Source organism: Schistocerca americana, chromosome 3 (assembly GCF_021461395.2).
Source record: "Schistocerca americana isolate TAMUIC-IGC-003095 chromosome 3, iqSchAmer2.1, whole genome shotgun sequence".
Classification (NCBI taxonomy): Eukaryota; Metazoa; Arthropoda; class Insecta; order Orthoptera; family Acrididae; genus Schistocerca; species Schistocerca americana.
In genome coordinates, this window is record NC_060121.1 from 790,637,654 (window position 1) to 790,665,536 (window position 27,883).

Consider the following 27,883-nt stretch of genomic DNA (forward strand, 5'->3'; position numbering starts at 1 on the left):
AAGTTCTCACCGTGGTTTAGCTGTTATTTTTTGCGGAGTGGTGATAGATCAGCGGCTGGCAGCTCGTTTCCAGTAGCAGGGTAGCAACAGATGCTGCCGGCGCGGGCCAACGCTCGCCGTGCTCATTAACTGTATGAAGTAGCGGCAGATGTTTGCCGGCTACAGTGATGCAAATTATCCGCACAGTGAGAACACTGGCGGACCAGCTGTCAGCAGGCGCAGCTGCCTACCTGGCCACCGTCAGCGGTGGGGGCTCTGTGCCATCAAGAGGAATACAGTACGGTGCTCACATGTGTTGCAACTACTCGCAACGGGCACGGGATGTGCTTTGTGGTTCCAATTTTTTCTCAGAAAGTAGACTGTAGACTCTACTACAGCTCACGGTTTGTAAAAACTGAAACACGCGAATGAAGCCTACAAGATTTACTTATAGTACATACACAGACGGGGAAGCAGGGTAAGATGTGTGTCTAGTTCGAAGTGCGTGCGTGGAATGGACAGCTCCTCGATCGTGCTTAGAGCATATACAGGATTATTAAGCTGTCCCTACCCGTGCTGTTCTACGCAACCTGCAATTCTATATATGACCTTCAAAAACCACGTGCAAAATTTTCATATCATAGGTCTTTCGCTAAGGACACGTTGTTAGTCCTACAGAAAAAATTAATATGACTTTCATGAATGAAATTTTATGTACTTAAATTTTATACAGGGATACATTTTCGCTGGAGGCCACGATTTGCGACTTATTCAAGAAAAACGGACAAAGGTGACCATAAGATGCACCTCCGACCCCACTCATCACTAACGAGTCAGTAATTCTAGAATGTGGTTCGTTGCACTCCTTCCTACCACTGTACAAAAGTTTCTGAATTCGCGATCTATTCCCAATATTCAACCTTTTTTGTCTCTATTGATTGTACTATTACACCACCACCATAGTAGGCAATTTCCTTACAATTATTAATTTAAGAGTGCCCCTGTGGGTAATGAAAGAAAACCGATTTTTGTCAGCGTTACACTAAAACTAATTACGCTGGCGGTTCAGTTCAAACCTAACCTTTACAAGCACGGTAGTTTCGTAATCAGAGGGCTTTGCGAATAGAACGATGTAAATGTTTTTTATGCTGTTGAAATTCGCAAAACTGTTAGATAAAAGTTACCAAACGTAAATTTTAAAATTAGTAAGTGCTCGACGAAGCAATTGGCATAATAATGCCAATCAATGAAGACAAAAAAAAGGTGGAATATGGAAAATGATTCTTGCAGTCGCATACTTTTGTACAGTGGTAGGAGGGACTGCCATGAATAACATACTAGAAATCATGAGCGGTGGGGGCTGAGTGTGGGAGTTGGGTTACGTTTGAAGGGCGCTATTGCAAATTTTTCTTGAATATCTCGGGAACTATGGCTTCTATCAAAAACGTATCCAAGTATAAAATTTTTCATTGTATTTCCTAAATAAAGCCCTGTGTATTTTTTCTGTAGGACTAATGATTTGCATGTAGCGACCAAGAGTATACAAAGTTTCGCGTGGGGATTTTGATGGGCAGATATGCCGGGTGATCAAAAAGTCAGTATAAATTTGAAAACTTAATAATCCACGGAATAATGTGGATAGAGAGGTAAAAATTGACACAAATGCTTGGAATGACATGGGGTTTTATTAGAACAAAAAAAAAAAAAAACATATTGCTAGACCCGTGAAAGATCTCTTGCGCGCGTCGTTTGGTGATGATCGTGTACTCAGCCGCCACTTTCGTGATGCTTGGCATCCCAGGTCCCCAGTCTGTGCGATTATTGGCTTTGGGGTTACCTGAAGTCGCAAGTGAATCGTGATCGACCGACATCTCTAGGGATGCTGAAAGACAACATCCGACGCCAGTGCCTCACCATAACTCCGGACATGCTTTACACTGCTGTTCACAACATTATTCCTCGACTACAGCTATTGTTGAGGAATTATGGTGGACATATTGAGCATTTCCTGTAAAGAACATGTTTGCTTTGTCTTACTTTGTTATGCTAATTATTGCTATTCTGATCAGATGAAGCGCCATCTGTCGGACATTTTTTGAAATTTTGTATTTTTTTGGTTCTAATAAAACCCCATGTCATTCCAAGCATGTGTGTCAATTTGTTCCTCTCTATCTATATTATTCCGTGATTTATTCAGTTTTCAAATTTATACTGACTTTTTGATCACCCGCTACAATTGCGAGCTGCATAAAATGACATCAGTAGGGGCAGCTGAATCACCCTATATAGGATGTTTATAAGTTCTCTTTATAACTTCTTAAGGTATTCGTAAGGTGTTATAGTTTTATTACTTTCGAATATTCCACAGTCTCAAAGCGGGAAATTTGAAGATTCTAACATGCCATGTGGTTTCATACGGTATTTGGCGGGTGATGTGAAAGCTGTTGTTGTTATTATTGTTGAAGAAGAATAAGTAGACCAAAATCTGGACACCATGTTCCTCCTGTGACTCTAGACCGAGGTGTACGTGGAAAATTTCAGGAGAGAAGATGTAACTGTGACGTTATAGCTGACAAAGCGACTGATCCTACAAAAATCAGTAGAGTCAAGCAACGTTTTTAGATACTGGCATCTACACTGAGGACTATTCACAGAGCTACAGTCCTAATTCACACATGAAATGCACACGTTTTGTGGCATATCTATGGACATTCTCAAATAACACGAGGATTTGCTCTAACGAATTATTACGAGTGACGAAGTGATCTTTCATTTATCTGAAAAGTAAACTATCACAAATATGCAGATCCGAAGAACACTACGGTGTCACTTACTTAATGTTAGAAGTCACAAGGACGATGACAACAACTCATTTTCCAAGACTAGTCCTTAATATGTTGGCGTTCTAACATCCAGAAGAGCTTAAATACAGACTAATTTTTCTTGCACATTTCTCCGGTTTTTTGTCCATTCCTATTTGGATTTTGGTATTTACAAATTATTTGTTAACCTCGTTCTCCTGAAGATTCAAACTGTCAGTTTCCACTTTATGAAAGTGGTCTAAAAATGAACAAATATTTGCGTTTGATAATTCAGGCTACCCAGCCAAATTGCATATGCCACAGTTTTATTTTCCACATCAGTCTGTTCTTCCTTTCTTTCGTTGCCAGGATGTCCAGTGTGCTCCGGATCGGGACACTGTCCTAGAAGCCCTATCTATTTCACTTTCGTCCTTTCTCATTACCAATATTTTTCTTTCTACAAAAAATAGTGAAAGCTTGCCTGTCGTACAAGGCCCTGTAGAGGCTTGAAGAGGTTAATGTCAGCACGGTATGGAGTCAAGCACATGGAACCAAAACATTATGACCATTCTACACCGTGAGATTAAGTGTATCATGTGGCTTTGCAGGTACGTGACACAGTGAGGAGAGTATTTAAGCGATGCAGAAAAGTATGAGGTCCCAGATGGGGAAATCGACTGGTATCAGCGACTTTGAGAAAAGTCCGTAATGGCTCGGTGCCTGGGAACGAACGCCGAAGCTGGTAGGCTATTGTCGGCGTGCAACTGTCGTAAGCATCTATGGAAACTGATGGAAGGACGATAAAACCATGAGTTGTCGACAAGATGTTGGACGTCCAGGGCTCATCATAGAACGTGGAATTCATTGGCCTAACCGCTCTGTAAAACAGTATAAGCGGTGATCTGTGGCAGATCTGACGACGTAGTACAATGCTGGGTCCGGGCACTAATGTTGGAGCACACTGTTCAGCGCACGTTGCTGAAAGCGGGGCTCGGCAGCAGGTGAACACTACGGGTTCTCATGTTGACCCCATAAGATAAATTATGATTTAAATAGCCAGGATCCATCGACACTGACAGAGAAACAATGGAAACATGTCTCCTGATCGGATGCATCACCTTCCTCGTTACACCAGGTCAATGGTAGTGTCCGGACATGCCGTCATCGGCGTGAACGGCTGCTCGAAACATGCACAGCGCCACGGACGCAGGTCAGTGGGTTCACTGTTAAATGCTGCAGGGAAAATTCACTTCGGCCTCCAACGAAAGGAACCACACCAGCTGTGGACTACGTGAACAGTGCTGTCTACCATTTGCTTCCTTTCATGCTTGATGTCTTCTCCGACAATAATGTATATTCCAGCAGGATAACTGTCGGCGTCACGAGGTCAGTGTATCATACAACAGTGGTTTGACGACCATGACAACAAACTCACGCTGATGTCTTGGCCACCAAATTCGCTCCACCTGAAGCTGATGGAGGACATATGGGACGCTATCTGGCCCAGCCCAACACTCACAAACCGCAGGATCGTAATTTAAAGGAACTGCGTGGCCTGTGCGTAGCCAGCCGGAGGCATCTACCTCCGGGAATACACCAACAACTTGTCGAATACATGTTACTCAGAACTGCGTTCCAAATATGGACCAGTACACTATTAAGCAGGTGATCATAATGTTTCGGTTCATCATTGTATGTATGCAACAACCTAACAATGAACGTGAAATGCTACATAGATAATGTGGTGAATCTTATGGCTGTCTTAATCAACTTTCTGTTGGGCCACTTCTTCTACTCCATTGGAGAGTATCTAAATTTAATGTTTTAAGTTAGTTTATAACTATAACTAGGGACCGTCCCAGTTGGGTGGCTCAAAGTAGCTAGGACCGAACGACTCGTCTAGCGTTCTTTATTTTTTTAGTTTTGAGATATCAGTCTTCCGACTGGTTTGATGCGGCCCGCACGGATTCCTCTCCTGTGCCAACCTCTTCACCTCAGAGTAACACTTGCAACTTACATCCTCAACTATTTGACTATTTGCTGGATGTATTCCTATCTCTGTCTTCCTCTACTGTACAGCTCCCTCTAGTACCATGGAAGTCTTCCCTGGTGTCTTAACAGATGTCCTAGCATCCTGTCCCTTCTCCTTATCAGAGTTTTTCACATATTCCTTGCTTCTCCGATTATGCGCAGCACCTCCTCATTCCTTACCTTATCAGTCCGCCTAATCTTCAACATTCGACTGTAGCACCACATCTCAGATGCTTCGATTCTCTCTGTTCCAGTTTTCCCACAGTCCATGTTTCGCAGCTATACAATGCTGTGCTCCAAACGAACATTCTCAGAAATTTCTTCCACAAATCAAGGCCTGTGTTTGATATTAGTAGACTTCTCATGGCCAGGAATACTCTTTTGCCAGTGCTAGTCCGCTTTTGATGTCCTCCTTGCTCCGTCCGTCATGGCTTATTTTACTGACCGGATAACAGAATTCCTCAACTTCGTCTACTTCGTGACTATCAATCCCGATGTTAAGTTTCTCGTTCTTCTCATTCCTACTACAGCTTATTACTTCCGTCTTTCGTCGATTTACCCTCAGCCATTTTCAGTACTAATTACACTGTTAATTCCATTCAGCAGATCATGTAATTTTTCTTCACCTTCACTCAGGATAGCAATGTCATCAGCGAATCGTATCATTTGATGTTCTTTCACTTTGAAATTCATTCGACACCTCAACCTTTCTTTTATTTCCATCATTGTTTCTTCGATGTAGAGATTGAACAGTAGGGGTGAAAGACTATATCCTTGCCTTACACACTTTTCAATCCAAGCACTTCGTTCTCGGGCGTCCACTCTTATTATTCGCTCTTGGCTACTGTACATATTATATATTACCCATCTCTCTCTATGACTTACCCTATTTTTCTCAGAATTTCGACATCTTGCACCATTTTACATTTTCGAACGCTTTTTCCAGGTCAACAATTACTATAAACGTGTCTTAATTTTTCTTTAGTCTTGCATCCATTATCAACCACAACGTCGGAATTGCCTCTCTGACCTAAAGCCAAACTGATCGTCGTTCAACACATCCTCCATTTTCTTTTCCATTCTCTTGTGTATTACTCTTTTCAGCAATTTGGATGCACGAGTTGCTAATCGTACTGTGCGATAATGCTCACACTTGTCAGATATTGTGGTCTTCGGAATTGTGTGGTAGATATTTTTCCGAAAGTCAGATGGTATGTCGCCACACTCATACATTCTACACACCAGTGAGAATAGTCGTTTTATTGCCACTTCCTTCAGTGACTTTACAAAGACTGATCGAATGTTATCTATTCCTTCTGCCTTATTTCATCTTAAGTACTCCGAAGCTCTCTTACATTCTGATCTTAATACTGGATCCACTACCTATTCTGAATCGACTCCAGTTTCTTCTCCTACCAAATCAGAGAAATCTTCGCCCTTATAAAGGCCTTAAATGTGCTCTTTCCATCAATCAGTTCTCTCCATTTAACAGTGCAATTTCCGTTGCACTCTTAATGTCACAACCCTTGCTTTTAATTACCCCGAATGTTGTTGTGACTTTCCTATATGCTGAGTCAAACCTTGCGACAATCATTTCTTCTTAGATTTCTTCACATTTTTCGTGCAGCAATGTCGTCTTAGTTTCTCTGCACTTCCTATTTATTTCATTCCTCAGCGACTTGTATTTCTGTATTCCCAAATTTCCCTGAACATTTTCGTACGTCCTTCTTTCATCGATCAACTAAAGCTTTCTTTCTGTTACCCATGGTTTCTTCGCAATTATCTTCTTTGTACCAGTAGTTTTCTTTCCAACTTCTGTGCTTGTTCTTTCTAGAGATGTCCATTCCCCTTCAACTGTATTGCCTACTGAGCTATTTCATATTGCTGTATCTATAGCTATGGAGAACTTCAAGCGCATCTCTGCGTTCTTTAGTATTTCCGTATCCCACTTTTTCGCATGCTGATTCTTCATGACTAATCTCCTAGGCTTCAGCCTACTCTTCATGACTACTACATTGTGGTGCTGAGACTATATCTGCTCCTGGGTACGTCTTATAATCCAATGACTGATTTCGGAATCTCTGTCTGACCATGATGTTATCTAACTGAAATCTTCCCGTATGACTCGGCGTTTTCCAAATTCACCTCCTCCTCTTGTGTTCCTTGAACAGAGTATTCGCCGTTACTAGCTGAAATTTATAACAGAACTCAATCAGTCTTTCTCCTTTTTCGTTCCTTGTCCCAAGCCCGTATTCTCCTGTAGCTGTTTTTTCTATTACTTCCCCTACGACTGCATTCCAGTCCCCCAAGACTATTAGATTTTCATCTCCCCTTACGTACTGTTTTACTCTTTCAGTATCTTCGTATACGAAGGTTGGAACTTTAATAGTGTGCAACTATTTATTTACAGCTCGTACAAAATATATATGTGTTTCAAAGTTCTACTGACCTTTAAAGTAGTCACTAGGATTGTGTATAACCCGTTGCCAGCGATGTGTAAGTCGTAGGACACTCTTAGCAGTGCCAATTTTGTTGACAGTTCGAGCGGTGCGGTCTATTGCCCGACGAATTTGTAGCAGTTCTGAAGCGAATGCCGTGAAGTGTTTCCTTCAGTTTAGAAATCGAGTAGAACTCACGAGAGCTTAAGTCAGGGGGGAGGGGGTACAGTAGGTGGTACAGCACTTAGCAGCCCCATCAGTCAAACAAATCAGTAACAGCTAGCACTGTACGTGCTTGAGCATTATCCTGCAAAATGATAGTCAGGTCCTGCAGAAAGTGCCATCACTTCTGTCTCTAAGCTGGTCATAGATTGTGTTCCAAAACTGAACTGCTTGGAGACAGAAGTGATGAGAGTCGCTGCAGGACCTGACCATCATTTTGCAGGACAATGCCCAAGCACGTACACTGTAAGCTATTACTGATTTGTTTGACTGATGGAGCTGCTAAATGCTATACCACCTACTGCTCTCCCCTGACTTAATCCCTAGTAAGTTCAACTCGATTTCTAAACAGAAGAAAACACTTCACGGCATTCGCTTCAGAACTGCCACAAATTCCTTTGGCAATAGACCACGCTGCTAGAACTGTCAACACAACTGGCACTGCTAAGTGTATCCTACAGCTTCCACGTCGCTGGCAACGGCTTTTGCACAATGCGGTGACTACTCTGATGGTCGGTAAAGCTTTGAAACACGCAACTGTTTTGTACGAGCTGTAAATACATAGTTGCCACTATTAAAGTTACAATCCCCGTATTTTCTCTATCTCTTCATCTTCAGCTTGCGATGTCGGCATGTACACTATGTGATCAAAAGTATCCGGACACCTGGCTGAAAATGACTTACAAGTTCGTGGCGCCCTCCATCGGTAATACTGGAATTCTGTATGGCGTTGGCCAACCGTTAGCCTTGATGGCAGCTTCCTCACTCGCACCATACGTCCAGTCAGGTGCTGGAAGTTTTCTTCGGGAATGGCAGCCCATTCTTCACGGAGTGCTGCAGTTCCAAAACATCCCAAAGGTGTTCTGTAGGATTCAGGTCAGGACTCTGTGCAGGCCAGTCCATACAGGGATGTTATTGTTGTGTAACCACTCCGCCACAGGCCGTACACTATGAACAGGTGCTCGATCGTGTTGAAAGATGCAATCGCCATCCCCAAATTGCTCTTCAACAGTGGGAAGCAAGAAGGTGTTTAAAACATCAATGTAGGCCTGTGCTTTGATAGTGCTACGCTAAACAACGAGGGGTGCAAGCGACCTCCATGAAAAACACGACCACACAATAACACCACCGCCGCCGAATTTTACTGTTGGCACTACACAAACTGGCAGATAAGGTTCACCGGGCATTTGCCATACCCACAATCTGCCATCGGATCTCCACATTGTGTACCCTGATTCGTCACTCCACACAATATTTTTCCACTGTTCAGTCGTCCAATGTTTACGCTCATTACACCAAGCGAGGCGTCGTTTGGCATTTACCGGCGTGATGTGTGGCTTAAGAGCAGCCGCTCGACCATGAAATCCTAGTTTTCTCACCTTCCGCCTAACTGTCATAGTACAGTGGATCCTGATGCAGTTTGAAATTCCTGTCTGATGGTCTGGACAGATGTCTGCCTATTACATATTACGACCCTCTTCAGCTGTCGGAGGTCTCTGTCGGTCAACAGACGAGGTCGGCCTGTACGCTTTTGTGCTGTAAGTGTCCCTCCACGTTTACACTTCACTGTCACATCGGAAGCAGTAGACCTAGGAATGATCAGGAGTGTCGAAATCTCGCATACAGGCGTGTGACACAAGTGACACCGAATCACCTGACCACGTTCGAAGTCCGTGATTACCGCGGAGTGCCCCATTCTGCTCTCTCACGATGTCTAATGACTACCGAGGTCGCTGATATGGTGTACCTGCCAGTAGGTGGTAGCACACTGCAACGAATATGAAAAACGTATGTTTTGGGGGATTTCCGGATGCTTTTGATCACATAGTGTATACCTGGGCTATCGTTGCCGGTGTTGGTTTACTGTAGATTCTGATAATAACAACCCGATCACTGAACTATTCATAGTAACAGATTCTCTGCCCTATCCTCCTATTGATAACGAGTCCTACTCCGTTACACCATTTTCTGCTGCTGTTGATATTACCATGTACTCATCTGACCAGATATCCTTGTCTCTTTCCATTTCACTTCATTGACCCCTACAATATCTAGATTGAGCCTTTGGATTTCCCTTTTCAGATTTTCTAGCTTCCCCACCACGTTTAAGCTTCTGACATTCGACGTCCCGACTCATAAAACGTTATCCTTTCGTTGGTTATTCGGTCTTTTCCTCATGGTCACCTCCGCCTTGGCGGTCCCCTCCCAGAGATTCGAATGGTGAAATCTTTTGCCAATGAAGCGATCATCATGGCACTTTTTTCCAATTATAGGCCATGTTCCTATGGATACATGTTACGTGTCTTTAATGCAGTAGTTTCCATTACCTTGTACATCCTTATGTCGTTGGTCATTGCTGATTCTTCCGCCTTGGGAGGCAGGTTTCCACTCCAAGGGCAAGGAGAGTACCGTGATCCTCTGTCCGCACCTCCGACCTCTTTAACAAGGCCGTTGGCAGAATGAGGGTCACTTCTTGGGCATGGAGTCTCTGCCGCTGATGCTGATTATTAATCAAAATTTAATCAGCGGCAGGCTTCGAACCCAGGTACGCGGAAGTTTTGATTAGTAATCAAAGACGCTACTCCCAGCTTAGTTGTAATTTTTCTTTCGGGTTACTGCATAGATTATGATTAGATTTCAGAGAACATTGAAAAGCGTACCAAAATCTCTAGAGTAGTAAAAGTTCTAAAATAAAAAACAGTCTAAGATCACATGTAAGTTGCTAAGATTCATTAATCAGGTGACTGGTTTCGATCGTGATACGATCATCTTCAGACCATCAACATTCCATTATGACGGCTGGAGATGGTGCGACGAGGAGAGCAGGCTTTTCTTTGCCACACACTCTCCAACCATCAGCACTGAATGTTAGTGGTCTGAAGATGATCGTGCCACGATCTAAACTGGTCACCTCGTTAATAAAGCCGGCCGGAGTGGTCGATCGGTTCTAGGCGCTACAGTCTGGAACCGCACGACCGCTACGGTCGCAGTTTCGAATCCTGCCTCGGGCATGGACGTGTGTGATGGCTATAGGTTAGTTGGGTTTAAGAAGTTCTAAGTTCTAGGGGCCTGATGACCTCAGAAGTAAGTCCCATAGTGCTCAGAGCCATTTGAACCATTTTTTTGATTAATAAATTTTAAATATTAACAACTTACATGCGATCTCAGAATTTTTTTGAAAATTATTTTAATTTCGATTGCTGTTTCCACAGGGACAACGTGCCGCACCGAGCGAGGTGGCGCAGTGGCTAGCACACTGGACTCGCATTCGGGAAAACGAAGGTTCAATCCCACGAACGGCCATCCTGATTTAGGCTTTACGTGATTTCCCTAAATCGGTCCAGGAAAATGCCGGGATGGTTCCTTTGAAAGGGCTCGGACAACTTCCTTCCCCGTCCTTCCCCAATCCGGTGAGACCGATGACCTCGCTATCTGGTTTCCTCCCCCAAACAACCCAATCAAACCCAAAAACGTTCCGAAGGACACCGAATATAGTTCCTGAGATTAACCTTCACATACTGCCAGAAAACCGCGGCGGGGGACTTTAACTTACAGTATTTAGTGACAAGCACTACAACGTACTTAAATTAAATGTAAATCTTCGATTTTTTCAATATTCCAGAGACCGCTCTCCAATTGCTCCGTGGGAAAAGACTAATGCAAAGTGGTGATTAACATTAGACTTCGGACTTTGATGGTGACTATAGACTTGTTTCGTGTGTATGACTTTTATGGTAAAATACAGTTAAATGTTATGTTTGTACACCACAAGGACCAAATGTAGTGGACCATCTTCCGTTTAGGCAGCAGCGGTGGATGTCAATGTTGCGAGTCAACGACAGTCCACTTTGAACTTCATTTAAGTATGTAAGCGAGTCGGTTGAACATTTATTAATTACACCACAGTCATGATAATATTGGTTCACATTAAAATACGATGCTGTTCGAGAAAGTCAGGTGTATGGCATATGGAATTAATACACCATTTTTATCTCACGAATTATCACAGCCAGCTCACTCAGACTTGGCTCGGTAGTAAAGTTTCAATGGATCCACAGGTTTCGATTTCTATCCCAGATCAGTTCTAGGATTTTTATCTGTCTTTTTTCACTTGGTTAACCTCTGTTAATGCCGTCATTCAGAATCCACGTTAGACTGTAGGGTCCCTGTAACTGGCTGGGTAAGTCAATTCAAAAATCAGAGGAACCTAACGGCTTGCCACCTCAATAGAACTAAGCGAAGCAAAGCACTGTGGTGTTCATACCAACCTTCCGATTGATGACAGCGTTACCTTCGCTTCAAACCAATTATGTAGATCTTTTAGCTAGAAAACCCAAATTCTAAAGCTCTGCTCTGTGTAACATTAAGAATTTGTGTTTCTAAGCTCAAGCTCTCGCTCTTATAGAGGGATACTGATTCAGTTTTTCAGCCTAGAAAATGGCAAGTAGCGCTATACAAAATGGAAACCAAATATCGTCGCCATGGTCCTGATGGTAACTGTCAGTGTGTAGTGTTACACTATGAATGTGTATTGTTGGTATGCTGTAATTGGTAGTGAGAAATGAATTAACAGGTCATCACTAGCCTTTTACATTATTAAATTACTTGTTTGCGATGCAATATTGTACGCTAAGTACAATGAGATCGGCCTTGTATTCGGAAGGGTGGAAGACCCTGTCTTCATCTGGACGCCCTGATTTAGGTTTTCGATAGTTTCCCTAAACTACGTCAGACGTATGCTGGGATCGTTCTTACTACAAGGCCACGGACCATTCTTGTCAAATGACACTGTGAGTATCTACATATGAATTGTGTTACTTTTGTTATTCTTGCCCTGTGAAACTATGACACGTCCAACGTTCTTACAAAAGTGATCAACGGATGCCTACTGTGATTACTACGTTCGTTGGAGCTCTGGATGTAGCCAGTATACGAGCTGCAATCCTATTTGCAGAAATATTTGTAGAGTTATGAAGTAATTTGATAGCTCCAATGAGTTTTCGGAGGAGAGACCAAACCTTTCTGCTAGCTGTTCTGATATCAAGCGACCCATTTCTCTCGCCGAACATTGTCTAGGGTGTTGAGCAGGTCGTCTGCAATCTCAGGAACTCCACTCTCAAGGAATCTTTGATAACTGATTTCACACTTTTTCTCCCATGTGGTACATATTGTCTGCGGCACCCACTTGGGACAGCGGCTTTTTGTGTACTTTTAGCGACACCTATGAATCTGTCATAGCTACTGGCTGTTGGGTGGATCCAACCCAAGCGTTTATACAGTTTCTCCCTGTAGATATTCCACATTGCTTTCCTGAAATCCCACCGTGGGCGTTATTAGTCGTGTACTAGTTCCAATTTCGATCAGGATTGGACAGTGTTGGCTGTGAGGGGAGTCTGTTAATACAAGTCTTATAGAACGAAGTGGTGTTAATTTTTGTCAACCGTCACAAAGCAGAGATATGGGTTGTATTTCTTTCTCCAAACTGGTGACCCGTGTGTTCCTCGGTCCTTTGGGTCGGAAACTAAGAACAGATTATTATTGTCTGCCCAGTTAACAACACCATCCCCATCAGCTGTTCTGCATTTCCACAGAGGGTCGTGGCTATTAAAATGCCCCACACATGTGGCTAGGTGTGATAGGCGAGGCAGGATTGGGGTAAGATTAATACACCGAAGAGCCAAAGAAACCGGTGTAGGCATGCGTATTCAAATAAGAGATATGTGAACATGCAGAATATGGTACTGCGGTCGGTAACGACTATATAAGACAACAAGTGTCCGGTGCAGTTGTTGGATCGTTTCCCGCTGCTACAATGGCAGGTTATCAAGATTTCAGTGTGTTTGAAAGTGGTGTTGCAGTCGGCGCACGAGCGATGGGACTCAGCGTTTCCGAAGTAACTTTGAAGTGGGGATTTTCTGGTATGACCATTTCACGAGTGTACCGTGAATATCAGGATTCCGGTAAAACATCAACTCTTCGACATCGCTGCGGCCGGTAAAAGATCCTGCAAGAACGGGACCAACGACGACTGAGGGAATTGTCCAACGTGACAGAACAGCAACCCGTGCGCAAATCGCTGCAGATTTCTGCTGGGCCACCAACGAGTGTCAGCGTGCGAACCATTCAACGAAACATCATCGATATGGGCTTTCGGAACCGAGGACCCATTCGTGTACCCTTGATGACTGCACGACACAAAGCTTTACGCCACGCCTGGGCCCGTCAACATACATTTGACTGTTGATGACTGGAAACATGTTGCCTGGTAGGACGAGTCTCGTTTCAAATTGTATCGAGCGGATGGACGTGTGCGGGTATGGAGACAACCTCCTGAATCCATGGACCTGCATGTCAGCAGGGGACTGTTCAAGCTGGTGGAGGCGCTGTAATGTTGTGGGGTGTGTGCAATTGGATTGACATGGGGCCCCTGATACGTTTACATATGACTCTCACAGGTGACACGTACGTAAGCATCCTGTCTGATCACCCGCCGCCATTCGCGTCCATTGTGCATTCCGACAGGTTTGGGCAATTCCAGCAACACAATGCGACACACCGCACTTTCAGAATTGCTACAGAGTGGCTCCAGGAACACTCTTTTGAGCTTAAGCACTTCCGCTGGCCACCAGATTCCCCAGACATGAACATTATTGAGCATGTCTGGGATGCCTTGCAACATCCTGTTCAGAAGAGATGTCCACCCCGTCGTAGCCCTACGGATTTATGGATACCCCTGCAGGATTCATGGCGTCTGTTCCTTCCAACATTACTTCAGACGTTAGTCGAGTCCATGTCACATCGTGTTCCGGCACTTCTACGTGCTCGCGGGGTCCTACGCGACATTGGGCAGGTGTACCAGTTTCTTTGGCTCCTCAGTGTAAATAATTGTTGAATTTATGTTCACATAGTTTCGGTGCTCATATTCCGTCAGTCTGAAAATCACGCGCACCCTTTCCTGGAGGAGAACACTGCAAACGAAGCGTAGTGACTCATGCTGCTACGGTGGCCGCATGCGAGGATCACGGAGGCGCCTCACGCGGTAACACTGGATGCGTGACAGTAGATCACGCTCCCAACGTGCCGCGTGTCCATCGCGAGTTCGATGAACTGCCAAAAACTCGTCGCGCCCTTGTAGCCTGCCCATGGCCATTAAGTTCAAGGCTTGTGAGCTTAGCACTTTCTGTCGTCCAAGTTACTCATTCGCAACAGAGGCCGTTCCAAGAAAATCCTCGGTGTTGATTCCTTGTCATATAATTTTACACTGTCTCATCGTGACTGCTGTCCGGATGTGAGGCGAAACAGTCGTGCAACTTTTGAGCTGTCCACGCAGAATGTAGAATGATGAGTTTTGTGTTGCAAGAGTTGAAAAAGTTACTGCACAATACCGTGCATGGCGCAGCAACTGTATGACGAGACCGCTTTTGAGAAATGTAGTTTATTGGAACATGATATTTAACTTTCGTCTCCTTTCGAACGCACATCCTGTTCCTATCAACGTACCGTTGCTTATGTCTCTTCCGCTGTGCAAAGCACTGTTGCAGCTTAGTAACAGCCACCAGCATTTCACAAAGATTATTTCATTTAACGCTTCTGGAGAACAAGCGATAGATTTCAAAAACACATTTAATCACCTGTACACATTGAAAACAGGTTGACCAAAAAAAATATTTCTATTCTATCCAGCAAACAGCGGCTGAATCGTTTACAGAACAGTAAAATCCGATCCATTTGGTCTGTTGATCGGTGTCCAATATGCTTCAGGCCACAGGGTCGCCACAGCCTCATAATTACAATTTAGATGTCCAAAACACGCTTATCTGCAAAGAAAACTGTATTAATGTCTTATCATGCATCAGCTACAATTCACATCCATTGTCTGTAGTGTTGGAGCTCTCCTAACATACACTTATAGGTCACTCCGTGCGGTTTAAAATAATCCCCCAAGGTCTTAGTGAGTACTGTCACGATCACCACAGGTACTAAATCTGGGCACAATGCCATTTAAGCAAGCAAAAAGCATAAATATTTACCTTACACAATTATAAAATACTTGATAACATTTACAAATAAACATGCACACCCTCTTAGACATTGCAGTGCTTGTAACATTCTCTTGCAATGCATCCACTATATGTTAACAACAGAATAGATTGGCAGTCAGTGCCTCATATGATTAGCCAATAAAGAGACTGCAATAATATTTAGAACGTGAGGTTTTCGTGCAAACGTATCGTGTTTTAACTGGAACAATATCCGTTGACATTACCAGACTAAAACAAGGGTTAACTAAAATGCCAGTGGTTTTGTTACAGTATTATAGTGCGACTCGTTTACAAGATACCGTATTTTGAAAAGTTTCCACATCAACACTTGTCTGTGCCATTCAACTTGCGTTGTTGCTAGGTGTGATGTTGTTATGATTGCTTACAGTGTGCTTCTGTGTTGCTTGAGTGCATTGCGACTTGCTAGTTAGTTAGTGTATGTCAGTCCAAGCAATACATCATTAGTGGATAATGGGATTTACCAATGCAGAAAAAGCCGCCATGCTCATGGTGTATGCAGAGTGTAGAGAGAATGCAGTTCATTCTTGTATGGTGTACGCGGCAAGATATTCTAATAGAAATAAACCAACTCAGCAATTATTTATCAACCTCTGCTACCAGTTACACGAAAGTGAAAGTGTGACTCCTAGACAACGTAACAGACAGAACCAAGTGAGATTCAAGAGAGGGAAATTAATGTTCCTGTTGCTGTTGCAGTTGATCCGCACATTAGCTCCCATGCAATTACACAAGGAAGTGGAATTAGTCAGGCACATATCCTACAAGTTCTCTGTCGACACAGGTTCCATCCCTTTCACATTTCTCTCCATCAAGAGCTGCATGGAAATAATTACAAGAATCGTGTTAACTTCTGTTCCTGGGGATTAAGGTGGGATACTCCAAATGTATGATGTATCTTGTTTAGTGATGAACCCACTTTCTCCAATCATGGCCGGGTAAACTGCCGAAACATGCACTAATGGTCTGTTGACAATCCCAGTTGCTTTCATCAGGTGGAACATCAGTGTCCATGGAGTGCAAATGTGTGATGTAGTATAGTGAACCATAATGCATAAGAAAAAATTTTAGGAAGTGTTTTCCAATGGGGTAACGCCCAAAATGAAGAAAATAAAGTAGCTTATGTCCTTCCCCAGCAACAACTTATGACCGACTGATTGGTTTTCTCGCCAATTTCCAAGTAGGGGAAGTGGGGTGGAGGTTAGGGGAAATGGGGAGAGGGAAGTGGGGAAAACCCGTGGAACCATTTGATGATGTCATTAGTGCGATATTGCTACTTCTACACCTGGTGGCAGGGGTGAGGGAAGGGTCCAGCATCTTCAATAAATTTGGCAACAACGCAGATTGGCGCTGTAGCCCATTTACCCCACTACTGTGTGGAATAGCTCATCAGTTCATAGGCCCATTTTTCATAGATGCACACTAGGAGGCATCTGTGGTACCACATGATGACTGTCCATACCATAGTGCACAAACTACTGCAGCATTTCTTCATGAATTGTTTCCGAATTGTTGGACTGGACACAGAGGACCTGTACCTAGGCCAGTCCGTTGACTGCATTAGACGCATATAGACTTTGTTCTATGGGGAAAGTTGAAAGACGCTGTCTCCAAGGACACACCAAGTACAACCAATGATATGCACCGACGTATTATTGCAGCCTGCTTAGACATCCCCGTTCAAATGCTACCACGTGTGCATTAGTCGTTCTGTATCAGACTGGTAGCGTGTATTGGCGCTGCCGATGGCTGGTTTTAACACAACCTCTTTTGGTCATTTGTTCGCTACTGGTCAGAAACACAGCTAAGTGGCGCGGTAGCGAGACAGGACTCGCATTCGGAAGAACGACGGTTCAAAACCGCGTCCAGCCAACCTGATTTAGTTTTTCCGTGATTTCCCTAAATCGCTTCAGGCAAATGCCGGGATGGTTTCCTTTGAGGGGCACGGCCGAATTCCTTCCCTAATCCAATGGGACCGATGATCTCGCTGTTTGGTCCCCTCCACCGAATGAACCATCCAACCAACCAATCTACTGGTTAGAAGCCACATAATTAGCGTATATTCTTGCGTTGTTCTTTAGTGTGTGCTACCATAGGTATTATACAAGTGTTGGTGTGGGAACTTCTCAAAATACAATACCTCGTAAACGACTCGCACTATACTCCTGCAACAAAAGTGATTGTCATTCTGATTAGCTCTACTTTTAGTCTATTAATGTCAACAGGCAATGTTGCGTTTAAAAAATATTGCATTTGCCCAAAAAAACATTTTGTAAGCATTATTTCAATCTGTTATTGGGTAACAATACGAGATTCTGAATACCAATCCACTCTGTGAAACCACACATCAATAGACTTTCTAAGTATTATTACAATCTCTGACTATCAATCCATTCTGTGGAAACCACAACCGATAGCACTTACCATTTCCGCAACATTCGCGGCGCATGCTTCAGGTGATTCACCTGTATATATAACAGTGGCAAACAGTCTCAACCAGATTACTAACTGAGATGCCAAACAAGCTCAGTGGTACTCGATACAACTGCAAGAACCATGCGCGGTATAGTAAGGGTGCACAAACTGTGTTCCCGCGCCCACCTACAGAGCACATACATTGTGCAGCTCCAATCACCAAGCTGATAACTCCCTCTTATTACAACACAGTCCGCAGCTCGTGCTCTTGCGGTAGCGTTCTTGCTTCCCGCGCACGGGGTCCCGGGTTCGATTCCCGACGGGGCCAGGGATTTTCTCTGCCTCGTGATGACAGGGTGTTGTGTGTCTTTCATCATCATTTCATCCCCATCGACACGCAAGTCGCCGAAGTGGCGTCAAATCGAAAGACTTGCACCAGGTGAACGGCCTAACCGACGGGTGGCCCTAGCCACACGGCATTTCCATTTCATTACAACACAACATACCAAATATTAATTGAAGTTGCCTTAGTCAAGTACCCCTGCACATACAGCTTGTAAACACGGGGTCTGTTTAGCACAGTTCACGTACCGTTCCGACTACATCATTACCTTCGAGCAAACTGAGTGCTTCGTGCATTCCCACAAGCATGTACCATCGGTAATGTCGCCATCGAACACGTGCTGGGCAGCTTTCCTTTCCAGTCACTGGAATCAGTCCTCTGCGACACAACTCACACCAGTTTCACTAGGCTGGAAAACCCAGATTCGTCCGACAACCAACTGACAACTCTTGCGCTAGAAGTCCCTTCTGTTCGTCTCAAACTGCTCGGTCCCAGCCGCTCCTCGCCCCCCCCCCCCCCCCTCCCTCTCGGATGGCGCTGTTGTCCAGCACAGATTACTTCTCGCAAAAGATGTGGTGACTCGTGGTACACTAAATAAACTTGCTTCGGAAATGGTGTAATTCTTTCAGGCAACTGGTTTTTTTTATTTCTATAGCTTCTTATCACCTTCGTCTTTGCTTTGGTTATCCTTAGGAAATAATATGTATTACGTATACTGTAAATCTCTTCCAGCAGCCCTGTAAGACTTCTGTCCGATGCGTGAGCGAACCTTGGCGTTCTAGTTGAACAACGAGATAAGCCGTAACCCTGCTGGACTTTCAGCTTTTTTTCACTAAAGATAGCCTTTGTTAAATCTCCACTTTTGTCACTCACGCTTGGTTTTTGTAGATGTTACAGATTATTCGACTTTCGCTGTAATTTCGCTCCAATCTTCTAAGGGTTGTGATCTTATTCCAGCTTACATTTTCGAAAGTTTTCCCCACTTTTCTTAATTCTAGGAAGTATCCTGATTTCATTTAGTCCATCTTCTTCTACTAAATGCAATGTCAGATTTGCTTCTCTAGTTATTGAGATTTTCGTCCTCTTAGACAATGTGATGATAATGCTTTTCATAAACATCAGATTTCCATAAAAACACTAGTTACCAGTTCCGTAGAGACTTGTCATCATCATCTGCTGACTTTCTGAATAACATGTTTAGTGGAATAGGGTGCCTCGTTTTGAAATTAAAACCACATCGAAAACAAACGTTTCGACCGTCTTCATATCGGCCATCTTCCAGGCTACTAAAGCTTCAAAATAACGAAGACTGATACTCAAAAGAATTTAATGTAAACTGACATTGGCCGTGGAAGCCGTCGCACCTATATTCTGTTGACTTGTTTGAGTCCAGATCTTTTAGTATTCTATCAAACTCTGATGGCGTTACCAGGTCACCTACTTCACACAAATCAACTTCCTCCTCCTCTTCTGTCACCATTCAGTACAATTCCTCTACATCGTTTAAACCTTTCATGTCCTGCCATTTTTTTACCCTTACAGCTTCATTTAATAGATACCTTCTATCAACATCGCATAGGTTAAGGCCTCGGGCCTGCTGTTCTATTTTTAAAGCGTTTTCTTGCAATCCATGAGTTTGCGGGATCGAATCGTGGTCAAGCCAAATAAATTTTTCAGTCTGCCTTTAACCTAGTGTTCACCTTTCAACGATGTGAAGATTCACTGAAATGGCGCGTGGTCCGGATTCCGTGAACTGTAAGCTTCCTTTCTTCGGACAAAGGTTAGGGACACGCAAATCGCCGAAGTTGCGTCCAATTGAAAGAACCGCACCAGGCTGTTGGGACTCCAGATTTTTTTTCTCTTTTACATTTTATCGAACCATGCGAGCCACACCTATTTTGTCAAGGAACGAGTCAGTACATAGTTTACAGAACAATGATTAGAAAATACATAAAAGAAAGAATTAGTAAAATACGAAAAGACTTGCAAGAGTCTGTAGGAATAAATGACATATTACAAAACGAAGTTGTCTATTAATATCCAGAATAGAAAGAATGCGTCAGAAACAAATCTTTCTAATTTTGTTTAAGTTTCTGGAGTTAATCCTTGAATTTCTCCCAGTTCTGCTGGAAGTCTACTGAAAACAAAACCGGCATAACAGTGCACGCTATACATTGCGGAAACAAAAGCCATGAGATAGCGATACGCATGTATAGAGATGGCGGTAGTACCGCGAACACATGGTAATGCATTGGCATAGCCATCATTTGTAATCAGGTGATTCATGTTAAAAGGTTTCCGGATTAGTTATGCCCGCACGACGGGAATTAACAGACTCTGAATGCGTAAGAGTTGTTGTGGCTAGACGCAAGGGACATTCAGTCTCGGAAATCGTTAGGGAATTCAATATTCCGAGATCCATGGTGTCAGGAGTGTGTCGAGAGTTTCAAATTTCCGGAATTAAATCTAACCATGGATAACGCAGTGGTCGTCGGCCTTCACTTAATGAGCAAGAGCAGCTGCGTCTTTGTAGAGCTGTCAGTGCTAACAGACAGGCAACACTGTGCAAAATAACCGCAGAAATCAATGTGGAACGTACGACGAACGTATAAGTTAGGACAGTGCGGCGAATTATATCGTTAATGGACCATGGCAGCTGACGGCTGACGCAAGTGTCTTTGCTAACAGCATGACGTCACTTGCCACGCCTCTCCTGGGCTCGTGACCATACCGGTTGGACCCTGGTCGAGTGGGAAACCGTAGTCTGGCTAGATACGTCCTGATTTCCTTTGGGGTCCAAATGAACGGATCATTGACTGAAAGTGGTTAAGTTCGGCTACTTGAAGACCATTTGCAGGAAATAGCGTCTCCCGCCTGTTATGAGGACCTGCTGGGAGATTTCGCCTGATATCATGCAGCCCACATAACATAACTGTCATGCGATTCCTTCTTCATGATAATCCTCGACCGCATTCTGCAGGGACAATGAAGATGCTCCTGCAGCGTTTTCGATGGGAAACGTTTGATGACTCGCAGTACAGCCCGTAACTGGACGCCCCTGAGTTTCAGCTTTGCTGACACGAACAGCCGTCTCTGAGGACAACATTATGGCTCAGTCAAGGAGCTGTAGTCAGGCTAGAGTATTGACCGAAAGCGCAGGAGGCTGCCTTTTGAGGCAAAAGTAAAGGAAAGCTGGTACAACGCTACGACAAATGTCTAAACGTAGAAAAGTAACTGGAGGGTGTAATTTTTCCATTTCGCGACTGATCGGAACGTACTTTCCTAATAGCCCTCGTATCCCATCTAAGAACTAGGAAGGAATGCACGACAGTGGCTAATACGATTCCACAATAAAATTCTGGACAGCGGAAAAATCCTTCAGCAATTCAAAATTGCAAAAACTATTGCTATACCCATCTAGCAAAATGTAAAGAAGACAGAACAAACTATTCTCCGGTTGCACTAAGCATCTGCTATAAAACGATGAAAATTCTGTATAATTGTATATATCCTGTAGCAGGTAACGGATGTCATAGCCCCTCACACTAATCAGGATTTCGTGCAAAGCTAAGCTTTTACGAAAATGTCCTCCTAACATCAATTATATAAGTAGGCTTCCAAAAGAGAAAGAAAACCTCAGTGGCATTCATTGACCTCAAAGAGAGACAACGTATGGATGGATCGATTAATGTAGAAGCTAAATCAAACCGTTCTAAGCTCAAAGATCATACCACAAATAGAAAATTGAAGGCCCTACCAAATGAATTCATTACCAACATTGTAACCATCGTGAGAACAATTTGCAGAGCATGATTTACCTCCCGTGGTGATAGCACGGGCTACGATCCGAACTCATAATACTTCCGCAAAATTTGCTCATTTCGGTACCATACAGTTCCATAGTTTCGGCGTTTCTCCAAAGTCCTAAATGTATCCAGAAACGGTGCATGTCTGGATTCGAATCTGAGTGACACAAAACTTTTCATCATGTTTTTCAAGCTGTAGCATTCGCACGGCAAACTACAGTGGCGTGCAAAACTTAAGAACGAAAGGAAATTCGTGAAACTTCACTGTAGATGACCATCAGCTGTTTGTTTTTATGCCAGTGTTACCGATTTCAATAAGTAGACCATTGTCAAGCCGAAGCAAAACGTAAGCAACACTTGGAAGCAAACAACTTCGATGTAGGTAGAAAGACGTAGCTACTGTTACCCAAAAGATACAGATAAACAGTTAATGATCATCTACAATGAAGCGTCACAATTATTTGGCAGCTGCAAAGACCCACCTCATCAAAAATCTAAAGAAAGTAAATTCTTCATGATCTGTCACTGCCAAATTATAGAGCGCGTTCAAATTTACACTGTACATAGAAAGAAGTGCTGCAGTATAATACAGAAACTAATTGATAGAAATACGCAATGGGACGAACAGAAATGGCACATTTACTTAAATACGTTAATTATACTGAAGTCACAGAGCTTCATACATTGAAGGGCCAACGAAACTGGTATAGACACGCGTATTGAAATACGGAGACATGTAAACAGGCAGTATTGGCCCTGCGATCGGCAACGCCTATGTAAGACCACAAGTGTCTGGTTCGGTTGTCTGCTGCTATAATGGCAGTTTATCAAGATTTAAGTGAGTTTGAACGTGGTGCTATAGTCGGGGCACGAGCGATGGGACACAGCATCTCCGAGGCAGCGATGAAGTGCGGGTTTTCCCATACGACCATTTCACGAGTGTACCGTGAATATCAGAAATCTGGTAAAACATCAAATCTCCGACATCACTGCGACCTGAAAAAGATCCGGCAAGAACGGAACCAACGACAGCTGAAGCGAATCGTTCAACCTGACAGAAGTGCAACTTTTACGCAAATTGCTGCAGATTTCAATGCCGGGCCGTCAACAAATGTCAGCGAGCGAAACATCGTCGATACGAACTTTCTGAGCCGAATGCCCACTCGTACACCCTTGATGACTGCACGACACAAAGCCCTACGCCTCGCCTGGTTCCCACGCCCGGGTTCCCGGGTTCGATTCCCGGCGGAGTCAGGGATTTTCTCTGCCTCGTGATGACTGGGTGTTGTGTGATGTCCTTAGGTTAGTTAGGTTTAAGTAGTTCTAAGTTCTAGGGGACTGATGACCATAAATGTTAAGTCCCATAGTGCTCAGAGCCATTTGAGCCATTTGAGCCTCGCCTGGGCGCGTCAGTTCCGACATTGGACTATTGATGACTGGAAACATGTTGCCTGGTGAGACGAATCTGGTTTCAAATTATATCGAGCGGATGGACGCGTGCGGGTATGGAGACAACCTCCTGAATCCATGGACCCTGAATTTTAGCAGGGGACTGTTCAAGCTTTTGAAGGCTCTGTAATGGTATGGGGTGTGTGCAGTTGGAGTGATATGAAACCCGTCATACGTCTAAATACGACTCTGACAGGTGACGCGTACATAAGCATCCTATCTGATTACTTGCATCCATTCGCGTCCATTGTGCATTCCGACGGATTTGGGCAATTCCAGCAAGACAATGCGATACCCCACACGTCCGGAATTGCTACAGAGTGGCTCTAGGAACACTCTTCAGAGTTTAGACACTTCCGCTGGCCACCAAGCTCCCCAGCCATGAACATTATTGAGCATATCTGGGATGCATTGCAACCTCCTGTTGAGAAGAGATACCCACCCCGGAGTACTCCTACGGATTTATGGACAGCCCTGCAGGATTCATGGTGTCAATTCCTTCCAGCACTATTTTAGACATTAGTCGAGTCTATGCCATGTCGTGCTGTGGCACTTCTGCATGCTCGTGTGGGCCCTACGCAATACTAGGCAGGTGTCTCTGTTTCTTTCGCTCTTCAGTGTATTAGCCCCCTGGAAATTACAAAAGGTGGGACATGGCCGTGTCTTCATGCATGCTCTGCAACGTACATCCATGCTGGCCACAGGGTTGGTGACGGGTTCTTCTGGTAATGCATTCCATACCTTCATCTGCGTCATTCACAACGGTTGTATGATCGTTGTTGCATGTGGACGTGCGGCAGTACGTCTCACTGCCGCATACCACATATGCTCGATGGGATTCAAGTCGAGGGAACAGGCAGGCCGTTCCATTCGCCAAATATCCTCTCGTTCTAAGAGCTCCTCCACTTTCTCTGTTCGATGCGGACCCACTCTGTCAGCTGTGAAAACGAGGTCTGGGACGAAGGCACACCTAAAGAAACGTATATGTGGATGGAGCACAGTGTTACAATCAAGACGATGCTTGTACCGTGTTCAAAGAATCTGAGGTCAGTAGGCCTATGCAACATTATACTTTGCCACAACATAACACTCGGACCATCCAAACGATGGTATTTGACAACCCTGGACTTATATTCATTTGGCGCGTGTTGAGAACGCGCAGTGAACCCAGGAATATCGTCAAACGTTTTAACATCAGTGTACCAGAGTAAAACGATTATGATTTTTAAGTTACTTCAGTCGTTGTCAACAACTACAATAGGTGCCTGTTATGACTCACAATGAAATACAGAACTTTTCTGCTCATCACATCGTATACAAACTAGCTATTCCTGGCTACTGGTGAGAAAGACCCCGACAGTGAATGTCTCTTTGTGTGTAGTCATCAACGATGATATATGCAGTCTTCGGTTCCCAATCAGCACAGAACTTTTCATGAAGCTATATACGATTCAGATACACTTACGTCTCGCTACTGGTGAAATAAACGTCTATTCGTGACTACAAAACTCCGGCGGTAGGTGCCGCGTTCGAATTCTGCAATGGCACAATTTTTCGTACAGAAATTTCACGTTCACTGATCTCGCTACTCCTGAAAAATTCGATATCTAACATTTGGTTGTGCTTAATTAACAATACGATGAAGCTTTGGATACGCATCCCCATCCAATACATATTTATGTCATGTAATTTCGAGTTCAAACATGTGCGTACTATGCTACTTGTGACTGAAACCATATTTAAGATGTTTCTTAGCTAGTTAACAGAGACAATAGTTGCTGGATAGGGGTCCCGAATTCCGGTACAGTACAAACACATTCGTCATGTATTTTCTAGTTGAAACTGGCTTTTTGAAACGCCATTTACTATAATAAATTCGAGGTTACACGTATTAAAGACTGCGCGCCATCTTTAAAAACGTTTCTCTTGGTTTTTCTTCTTTTATTGTATTAATTTGTATCTGAACTGAGTATCACACTGAGCAGCGTTCTCTAATTGTCTCCTGCAGCAATCATTTTGTGTAGCCAAACGACTATACCGGAAAGAGGTTGGAGGACCTGCAGGAAGTCACTAATGTGGGCTGCTTACAAATCAGTCGGAATGTATTTCAGGTTGTACGGATACTTTTGAACCCGATAGTAAATCTTGCACATGAAGCACGAAGAGAGGACGAAGTAAGGCTCGTACGAAAGCTTATATACAGTCATACTGTCGTGTATCCCTCGTTTCATTTGTGAGTGGAAGAGGAAAGGGAATGACGAACAGTAGAACAAGGTACCATACGCTATCTGTAGGACTGCCTTCTCCGTTATGTTTACCATTCGTTTGTTGAGTTACTGATCGCATAACCAAAATTCTTCGGAAAGATGGCGTAGAAGGTGACGTAAAACGGATGCGACTGATCACCTCCACACTGCAGAAGTTTATGAAGTGACTTATTGTTGTGGGGAAGCTTACATAGGGCGAACTGGTGGGGCTATAAAAGAGCAGACTAATGAGCGTGAACGATACTCGAATTTAAAACAAAGTGTGAAATCGGCAGGATTGGAGAACCAAGAGGACTGCACCCAGGATATGTGTGGCGTAGCAGAATAAAGTTTTCAGAATCTGAAAGACATTTTGAATGTTTTGATGTAAGGAACATATGGCTGGAAATGCGAAATAGTTTCTTTAGTCACCACTGGGCTGCTAAAAATCCACACACTACATGTATGAGAAGTTATCAGATGAGATTCTCATTGAACGTTTGGGCTGGAATTCTTGGAGATCACTTAACTGAAACACACGTCTTATCTGATCTTTTAAATGTCGGGTGGTCTCAAACATTCTGGAGAGTTAGATTGGAATTCATATGATCATGTTGTACACAGCGATAGTTGAACACAGCCGGTGGAGTAAAGAATAGCAGTCGATCGCGAAATACGTCGCATTATTACAGCCTGCCCAGATTTCAACAGTTAAATTGCTACATTGCTAAAAGTTACAGGACAGGAGAATCAGGAACGAATGTAAGATAGTTAATAACGTATCGAAAGTGTAAGCATGAGCACCACACAGTTATAAGTCATGTAACAACAGGTCTAACATGAACTGGAACAGTTACAAATGGTTCAAATGGCTCTGAGCACTATGGGACTTAACATCTGAGGTCATAAGTCACCTAGAACTTAGAACTACTTAAACCTAACTAACCTAAGCACATCACACACATCCAAGCCCGAGGCAGGATTCGAACCTCCGACCGTAGCAGTCGAGCGCTTCCGGACTGAAGCGCCTAGAACCACTCGGCCACCGTGGAAGGCGAAGCAGTTACATACCTGGTTGAACAGGAAGAAAATGTGACGTCTGACACGTCTGTTACCTTCTATTGAGGCACTGGTGAACAATTAAGTAACAACGAAGCTAATTATAAAAAAATTAAAAACATACTGAACAATAGAACCATAGGTAATGGTTAAAATATAGAAAACACATCAAATGTGTGGAACCTTATTTTTAGCCTGCTCAATAATATTAAGTAAGGGGTAGTATGTAATTTAATGCGCAGTGTAAACTAATGGAAGAAGATCCATCTACAATCCCATACAACAGCCGAAACTACAATGTATCAAAATAATTAAAATATAAATGAATGAAAATAGCACAATAAAATATGGTGTTCCGTACAGATCATACAGATCATACAGATCATAAAAATACATCTGAGCCCTCTCTGGGCTTCAGTATGCGAGTTTTAAAACAAATGAAATGATGAGTGGCCCTCAACTGTGTACCCGCTGACTCAGAGTTGAATATTGAAAGTTTTGGCTGGTTTCGTTGTCTAGGGGCTGGGATACGTAGTTGCCGCATTACAAGCCAAATACTGCTGAGTCTACAGCATACAATATGAATATACAGATGAATCAAATGGTCGAAGGTTCCTATCACTCGGCAGTTGCGAATTTTGAATGTTATGTAGAAATTTATAAATGAAAGATTGCAATTAAATAAATTCTGCAGGTACTATTATAACGACTTTAAATGATGGGTTGATATAAGTAGTACCTTTAAGAATGCCCTTTGTTACTGTAAAACACTTATTGGTGTCGATGGTCCAGCAATTAAATAAAATATGAGTTGAATAACAGGGCAACAATAGATTCCGCCGGCCGTAGTGGCCGAGAGGTTCTAGGCGCTACAGTCTGGAACCGCACGACCGCTACGGTCGCAGGTTCGAATCCTGCCTCGGTCATGGATGTGTGTGATGTCCTTAGGTTAGTTAGGTTTAAGTAGTTCTAAGTTCTAGGGGACTGATGATCTCAGAAGTTGTCCCATAGTGCTCGGAGCCATTTGAACCATT